Here is a 6516-nt window from a genome sequence, read left to right as displayed (position 1 = left end):
TCCCGTTGCATGTTTTGGAACTCCTCACATCTTGGATGGAGCTAGAATAGGACAGAGGCTATAAGCCGCTGGGCAGAGGGAGCTGTGAGCATGAGGGGCAGGTGCAGCTCCACCCTTTGTTCTTTCCCATATGACAGGCAGCACCATCTGGAAGAACTATCAGATCCTTGTGACTTTCAGGCTGTCCAGTGGCCCTCCTCTCTTCTTTTTAGGGGAATGGTTAATAAATCGTGTCATGGCTTGTGTCTAGATGTCCCCCCAAAGCCTCGTGCATTCAGAGGTGGGGCTTTTCTGAGGTGGCTGGATCTAGGGAGTGGGAATGTAGATTAAGGGTATGATAAGTAGATCAGTCTGATAGGTTTAGCATGACTCTGGGTGTAGATAATGAGAAGGCCCACCCTGGGTGTGGGTAGAATCAACCAAAAGGCTTTCAGCCTTGATGGCATAAAAGGGAAAAGAAGTTTGATGTTGCTGCTTCACTGCTTGCTCTTGCTGCTTCCTGCCTGCCCTGCCATGGACTGTTTCTCCTCTGCCATGCCACCCTGCCATACCTCTCTGCCTTAGAGACAGCCAAATGGGGACTGAAATCTCTACAAACTGAGCTGAAATAAACCTTCCTCCTTTAACTTGGTGTCAGGTATTGTCTCAGCAAAGAGAAAAGTGAGACAAATTGCTACTGTAGCAGAGGTATGGGATGTCTGTTGTTACTGTACTTGGATCTAATTATGCATCAAGATGGGTAAATGCTATAGTTTTAGAACCTGGAGACAATTGAATCATCCTTTCCTGGTGTTTATGGGTACAGAGGACACATGGAACACCAAGTGAGGCCACAGTGGTATCTCACTGTGTCTTAGGACCCTTGTGCAACATAAATACCAGGAACTACCTTGGAGAAAACAGGTTTCTGATGGTTCCTCTACGGCCAGGGGAAAGGAGCCAACATATGAGTACTTGGGCAGTCTACTGCTACATGTCATCTCATTTAATGATCATAACATTCGCTCTTACAGGAATCTTAGGTGTTTCCTTATACTGACAGAAAACTGACGGAGAATCCTTTGCCTCACATTGCATTGTATTCCTTGGTCCATAGCCCCTTTTATTATCTAAGCCAGTAGTTTAGGATCTTCAGATCTCCTCTACTTCCCTATTGAAGGACACTGTGATTGAACTTAGGTCTACCTGCCTGGATAGTTTATATTAATTTCCCATCTCAAGATCTTTAATCATATCTGCAAAGTCTTTTTGCCATGAAAGGGAACATTCACAAGTTCTGTTTATAATCTCAGCACTCAGGGCTGAGACAGAAGGATTGCCATGAGTTCAAGGGCTGCCTGGGCTACGTAGTGCGTTCAAGGCTAGCCTGAACTACATAATGTCTCAAAAAAATCAGAGAGGGAAAGAGGAAAGAAAGAAAGAATAAAGAAAGGGAAAAAGAAAAGAAAGAGAAAAAGAAAAGAAAGAAAAAGAAAGATTAATTTAAAAAAAGGTTTGGGCCAGGCATGGTGACACTCACCTGTAATCCCAGTACTTTGGAGGCTGAGGCAGGAGGATCGCTGTGAGTTTGAGTCCAGGCTGGGCTATATAGTGAGACCGTGTCTCAATAAAAGTTCTGGGAATTAGGAAGAGGCCATGTCTTTGGGGGCTATTATTCAGCCTACCCCACCCCTGCATGGTCCAAAGTGTGTTTCAGATGTCATTAGCTATTTCACAAAGATTTGAACAGGTTTACCTGAAAAAAGTTACCTGTTCATTCATGAAGTGTCTTAGAAGAATACAGCCAGTCATTATATCCATGACTTTCACATCTGCAGATCGAACATATTTGAAAATTAAAAATTGCATGGGTGCAGTGGGAGTGTAGTTCAGTGGCAGAGGACTTGTGTCACATGTGCAAGGCCCTCGGTTTGAGCCCTAGTGCCAGACGCACAGAAAGCATACTCAGCATGTGTTGACTTTTCCTTGTCGTTGTCCTGCACACAACACAGCATGGCAACTATTTTCATAGCATTTATGTTGTGATAGGCATTGCGAGTGATCTAGAGCAAGAGGATGAGCACAGGTCCTATGAAAGACCAGGATTGTGCCACTCTATGTAAGGAACTAGACCCAATCCCCCAAGGAAGCAGCCACACACACGGGTTGGATGCTGAGGACCACTTACAATACTAACACATACAAAACATACTCTGTTGGCTTTTGGCTTTCTGTCACAGGGACAAAACGCTGAGATAAAAGAGCAAAGATTTATCTGGCTCATGCTTACAGAGGTTTCAGTCCATGGTTGGCTGTGCCATTGTTTCTGGGCCTGTGGTGAGGGAGAACATCATGGAAGAAGGGCGTGGTGTGGTGGAACAAAGCCACTCACCTCATGGCAGCCAGGAAGCAGAGAGAGAGGAAGGGGCCAGGGACGAGATGGACTTCAAAGACAACACCAGTGACTTGGTTCCTCCAAATAGCCCCACTTCCAGGTCGGTGATTTAGCTCAGTGGTTCCGCTGCCGGCCCCAAAAGCACAAGGACCCGAGTTCAATCCCTGGTACCAAAAAAACAAAACAAAACAAATAGGCCCACTTCCCAGGTTCTGTCTCCTTCCAATATTCCATTAAACTATGAATTTGTCAGTGGATTAGTGAGGTCAGAGACCTCTGATCCAGTCACCTCCAAAGGCTCCACTTCCGAACACTGCTGCATTGGGGGGCCAAGGAGTATTCGGGGGATGTTTCAGATCCAAACCCTAAAACACACTGAGGGAAACACTGACTTAAACCAAGAGGCCAGGTCTTCTATTTTCCTGGGAAATGTCTTTTTCCCCCCTCTACTACTTTTCCCTTCCTTTCCCCCTCTCCCCTCCCAAGTTCCCCTTTCCTCTTGAACATTTTCTTCCTATTTTATAGCATCTATAATACATTTTGGTGCTTATTTTCAGTTTCAGTTTCTCATACTAGAGAGACAATGTGACATTTACACATATGTGTCCAATTTATTTCACTTAAGAATATGGTCTCAAGATGCATCAATTTACCTAGAATTGTTGCAAGTTTTTCCTTCTTTATGGCTGAGTAGTACTCCATCGGGTAAAAGAACCATATCTTTTATCCATCGGTTGATGGGCATTTGGGTTGTTTAGGCATCTGAAATGAATACACACTTTCCAGATGAAGAAGTACAAATGGCAAATAAATATATGTTTTGGTCTTTTTCTTTTTTTTGGTACCTGGGATCGAACTCGGGTCCTTGTGCTTGTGCAGCAGGCAGCGAAACCACTGAGCTAAATTCCTGGCCCTGGCAAATAAATATATGAAAAAAGGTTCTACATCACTGGTTGTTTGAGAGATTTAAATTAAAACAATGCTGGAAAACAAAACAAAACAACCCTGAAATTCCATCTCCGGAAAAGAATGGCTATTGTTAAGAAATCAACCAGTACAACTGGTGGAAGTGCCATGGGGGAAAAGGAACCCTTCCCCACTGGTGGTGTGAGTGTAGACTGGTGCATCCACTGTGGAAATCATTGGAGGTTCCTAAAAAAACTAGGATTAGAGGTCCCATTTGACCCAGCTGTTCCCCTTCTGGTTATCTTCCTGAAGGAATTGAAAGCATCATACCATAGTGATATATGCACACCCATGTTTATCGAAGTACAGTTTGTAATAGCTAAACCGACCCAAATGTTCTGCTGCACTTTAATTCTTGTACTAGAGGTCCTGGTGCTGCATGAGGCAAGAATCTGGCAGAATGAAAGTTGGTTAAAGTTGAACACCACCCCTCCCAGTCATTCATCAGAACTTCTATAAGACCATCCTTGTCCTTTCCTGCTGTTTACAATGTCAAGGTCTCTACTTCAGCTTCTCTGAAATGCTGTTATCTGAGTTGGGCTTTCCTCCAAAATAAAAAGGAATCAGTTTTTTTCTTATACCTACTGATCAAATGTTTTTGTCTTACTTTGCAAGGTGTGTGTGTGTGGGGGGGGTAAACATAAAAGGCAGCAAGAGAGAATTAGCAATTAAATGATAGCGTGAAGAATCATAAAAAATCAGATCAGTAACTAGCCATCTTTTCAAAGGAGCTTGCATTACATCAATCTCATCCTTTAGACTTTGCTACAGCTTTTAATTGCAGTTAGAATAAAATCTAGACTTCTTGCCATGACCATGGACCTTGTCCTCTGTTTTTAACCTTGTGTTTCCCTCTCTTCACTCCTCATTCCTCTGCCAGGCTTGCTCTTGCCTCAGGGACTCAAAATTACTGTTCCCTCTTCTTAGAGCATGTTTCCTCCAGAGCTTCACCTTGCAGACTCCTTAAATCAAGAAGCTAAAAATCTACCTCCTTAAAACCAAAGTAGCCACAGTACACACCTTATCTTATTACCCTATTTCATTTATTTCAAAACATTTACTGCTATTTGAAGTTGTTTTCCTGCTACTTACACCTTCCCTTACTGGAATGGAAACTCTGCATGGGAGCTGCTCAGTGTGGCCCAGGCGCCAGCAGCACCTGCTTTTGAGTCTTGTTCCCACTTGAGATCTGTGACTCTGAATCTGCATTTTAATAAGACCTTTGGGTGATTTATAAGCACAAGTTTGCCAGGCAGTGCTTTTCGAGCAATGGTTCTAAACTTTGGATGCACATTAGAGTTGCTCAGAGACCATATTTAAAAATACTGGGAGGCTAATTTAATTTAATTGTTCTGGGTATCTGGAGTCTTAAAAGGTCCCCAGGTGAATTTAATGGGCAGCTGAGGCTGAGAACTGATACAGGTACACTAATACTTCTTGAATTACCTAAGTACAGTTCCTACTAGCCACATGTAATAAATGAAATTTAAACTAATTAAATGACCGAGCTCATCAGTTACTGTAGCTACATTTCAGGTGTTCAACACACAGACAGGGACTGGTTACTGTTTTGGACAATGGAGATACAGCGTATTTCCACCATGTTGGAAAGTTCTTTTGGGTAGTGTGGCTTAAGGGGAATGGAACTGAGTGGCTGCTTGGTTTTTGATTAAGTTAGAAGCACATGATAGGGATGAAAATAGAAGCAGGCAAGCTGAGCATCCTTAGAACACAGGCTAACCTGGCTGCTGAGTCCCACTGCCCCCACCTAGGCACTATGCTTGCATTGTTGTTTAATCCTCAAGAATTTTACACAAGAAGTATTACTCAACTCTATTTAAGAGCTAGGCAAGCTGAGATTTGGGAAGTGAATAGACTTGCCACGGGCACATGGCTACCTGCAGGCAGGGGTAGTTAAAATACAGTATGGGTACATTCAATTTAAACCTGGGTGTGGAACATTGAATGTAAAAAGGAAGGCAAATTAAAGCTTTATGGAAACCAGTCCTCATCTTCCCAGCTTTTCTCTACACCACTGAAAATGGTTCACAAACTGCACTGGAGTGTTTGCTGATCTAGTCCTAACTCCGAATGCCCGGAAGGCTCCACGTGGCCATCTGGCGAAGGCTGACCATCTTCAGTGGCCCCAAAGACTCACTGTGTGGAAGCCTTGGCTGACTGCTGGTGGGCTTTTTGGCTGACGATTAGAGCACAATGGTGCTACTTCGTCAGTGGATCAATCATAATTTGATGGCATCATTGGGAGGTGATGGAAACCAGAGGTGGGCTCCAGTTGAAGGGCTTGGATCATGGGGTGTGACCTTGTGCACTCTATTTGGTCCACAGTCTCAAATCTTGTTCTGTCTGCTTCCTGGCTGCCATGAAGTGAGCAGCTTTCCTCTGCCTCGCCCTTCCACCGTGATGTTCTGCCTTGGAGCCAGCCAACCATGAACTAAAACCCTAAACAAATTAAACCTTTCCTCATGTTGTTATTCTGTTCTTTGTTCTGGCTAACAGTTTTTGGCTAACACACTTGCCATCGTGCTCCATCTTTAAATGCCCCGTCTGTGAATCCAAGCAGTAGAGCGAGCCAATGAAACATGCCTGGATCTTAGAGTCAGGCCTGGATTCAAACCTATCTCTAATTCGAACTGGCTACTAAGCACTTGAAATATGGATAGTGCAGATAAAGAACTGGTGTTTTGGGGCCTTTTTAAAAATTAAATTCTATTCTCAACAGCCACATGTGGCTAGTAGCTTGTTATGGCTTGTGTCTAGATGTCCCACCAGAGTCTCATGTAGTCACAGGTGGGGCGTTTTCAGAGGTAGCTGGATCTAGAGTGTGTGACTGATTCGTGGTGTAATGCTAGGATTAAGGGTGGGTGATCACTAAGTCAGCCCACTGATTGGTTTCGCACCCAACCTAATCTTGGTAGCCTAGAGAACATAAAAGGGGCAGAAATAACACTGCTGAGGCCCCTTGCTTGCTTGCTTTGTAACTTGTGCCTGCCATGAACTGTTTCTCTCTGTCGTGTTGCCCTGCCTTTGAGCCAGCTGATTATGGACTACAACTTCTACAAACCGTGAGCCAAACCTTTTCTTCTTTACCTTTAGGTGTTGGTGTTTTGTCTCAGCAATGAGAAAAGTAAGTAAGACACAGCTACTCTCTTGGACAC

Source organism: Heterocephalus glaber, unplaced genomic scaffold (genome assembly GCF_053883595.1).
Source record: "Heterocephalus glaber isolate CG9 unplaced genomic scaffold, H.glaber_assembly_v1.0 deba00000738, whole genome shotgun sequence".
Classification (NCBI taxonomy): domain Eukaryota; kingdom Metazoa; phylum Chordata; class Mammalia; order Rodentia; family Bathyergidae; genus Heterocephalus; species Heterocephalus glaber.
This window is presented reverse-complemented; position numbering follows the sequence as displayed.